Here is a 2,920-nt window from a genome sequence, read left to right as displayed (position 1 = left end):
CAATCAAATTGCATCATATTCCTAAATGTTTTTATAATTTTTTATAATTTAAAAACAAATAAAACCTCAACCCGAGATAAATGCTAACCCATTGCTAGTCTGCTCATGTATGGGATGCTTTGACTTGTCGGAGCACCTACCAAACATCTTAAAATAAACTCTTTTATTAAACCATCTAGGTGGTGGTCCAGTAGTAAAAGATTGGGACCAAGAGGTTTGCTTTCTCTGTAGTTTCAGGTTCGAACCCTAAGTTGCTCATATGATGGCCACTGAAGATTTACATTGTCGTTAATTTCAGGGCCCGTGGGATTAGTCGAGGTGCGCGCAAGCTGGCCCGGACACCCACGTTAATCTAAAATAAATAATAATAATAATAATAAACTCCTTTATTTTGTCTATTTCAGTATACTCAACTGGGTTCATTTATCTTGCTAAATTTATCCATGTTGACTTACCCTATTGGTGTCCTAAAATTTTTATTCCAAATTTGGATTCCAATTTACCACTACACGCTAAAAATTCATCTTTTCATTCACTAGTGGTTGTGGGTACAACACGACAACACACCTTCATCACAAGAAAAAGACGCAGCCTTAAACTTCACAAAATGCTCCAACAAGACTGCACGACATGGGGAGACCACAATTTTTGTCTATTTCCTTGGGTTGAACGTTAGAAAATATCCATTACCAGTCTACACATGTATGGAAAGCTGGAGACTTGGCCGAGCACCCTACACACATCTCAAAATTAACTCCATTCTTTTGCCTATTTGAGTAAACTCAACTGAGTTCATTTATATATCTTGTTATTAATCCAGCAAGAAAGAAATGATAGGCTAATTCATGATTAATATTTAAGCTTAAGATTTAGGGTTTAAGATATATTAAGAAAAACTTTTAAAGTAACAACAAATGAATAAATAGCATTCTTAATTCAATTGAGTTTGTGTATTTATATGTTACAACCAATAACTTGCAATCCGAATATGATTGGCATGGCCAAATCCAACATTTTATACCTTATGCTTGCAAGTAGGAATATATATTTATTGTGGGATCCAAGTGCATGTATTAATTCAAAAGACTAGAGTCAATTATACTGAACTGAGGAATATACCTTATGCTTGTTTCCCTTCATTTTTTTTTTTGGAGGATTTAATTACAGGAATGCAAAGTGCCTACAAAGAAAGGATTAGTGACTGAATTTCATGTAAAATGAAATGATGTGTGATGACAGTGATGTTCTTTGATATTCTTGATGAGTGGATTCCAAATTTCAAAACGTGCATAACTTCTAATTTTTGGAAACTTGCAAGGAAGAGATTGCAATTTTAAGATATTTTAGCCTAAAACATGCACAAAGTTTGGCCCGCAATGGAGACACATGAACAAAGCATAATAAGGGGCCGTTTGGTACTGCGGTTCCAAACGGCTTTTTTGCACAATTTTAAATTATTTTTTTTTTTTTGCTAAAATTGAATTCGGTTTGTACTTTCTGGATCGTTTTGATGTGCTGATATCAAAATGATTTTTAAAAAATAAAAAAACATTATTGGCATACTTTTCGGCACGAAAAGCTATTTTGAAAGCAACAGCTACCACACTCCCAAACACCCTCTAAGCCGTGAGTTCTTTATCTGCTTCGGAGCCAGAATATAATGTTTTTTTTATAAATTACTAAATTAAGATGACTAAAATTAACTCTATGAATTTTCACTTGACCAAAGCCAGAATGAAGCCTTTGATGCATGAGTTTTTTTTTTTTTTTGTTTTTTTTTTATTTTCTTATTCAATTTTAGTTTTTTCCTAAAAATATCTTATGTACTAATAAAGTCTATAATGTCTAAACCACATCACTACAAGATTTCACAGTTTTACCGACGGAAATATTCCGTCGGTGTGTGACAGAACGTTCGTCGGTAAATTATTTACCGACTATATTACCGACGGAATACTCCCGTCGGAATACCTTTTGTCGGTGATTCCACATTCCATCGCTATATCCGTCGGTAATAAAAAAAACACATTTACCGACGGTTTTACCGACGGCCTGTGCGCGCCAGAAAAAAAAAAGTTTCCCGCTTGGAATATACCGACGGAATACATTACGTCGATGTTATGTAAATACCGACGGACTAACTCCGTCGGCAAAAGTGTCGGTGATATTTCATACCGACCGAATAAATCTGTCTGTAAATTCGTCGGTATTTTTATACCGACGGATTATTTTCCGTCGGTGAGTATGTCGGTGATGGGATGCATAACCTCAGACACTGTCCAATGCCGACGGAATTTATTCCGTTAGTAAATCCCTGTGTAATTTTTTTTTTAATTATTTAGAAAAATAATATAAATTAATAGTAATACAAACCAATTATTGCAAATAAATTTATATTAAGCAACAAAACTCAAAGTTAAATAATATTCATTACAAATGAATGTGTTTTAAAAAAAAACAATTAATATAAAGGTGGAGGAGGAGGGTGGGGGTTAGGCGGCCAAAAAGGATTAGGCGCACATGTTCCGCCTTGTGTCATGTTCATGACCATTTGACGAAGCTCTTCATAGGCCGCTCTTTGTTGTTCAGACTCTGCTCTGCGTTGTTCGTCTGCCAATCTGTGTTGTTCGTTCGCCAATCTTTGCTCTTTTTTGAGTTGTGTGTACGCCTCTGATAGGTGGTCGTACCTTTGCTGCAAGGCCACAAACTCCTTAGATTGGGAGCTCGATACAGATTGGGAGCTCCCACCGGTTGAAGCAGTACCGGTCGACCGCAACTTGGCAGCGGTAGTGTTGGAGAGCACGTAAACCTGATTTTTATCGGGTCCACCTGACGATCCAGCCTCCATCCACAAATCCGGATCGAATTCCGGATGGGTCGAAGGATCATCCCCGTATCTCTCCCTCAACCGATTATTATA

Source organism: Populus alba, chromosome 18, assembly GCF_005239225.2.
Source record: "Populus alba chromosome 18, ASM523922v2, whole genome shotgun sequence".
Taxonomy (NCBI): domain Eukaryota; kingdom Viridiplantae; phylum Streptophyta; class Magnoliopsida; order Malpighiales; family Salicaceae; genus Populus; species Populus alba.
Note: the sequence above shows the minus strand (reverse complement) of the source record.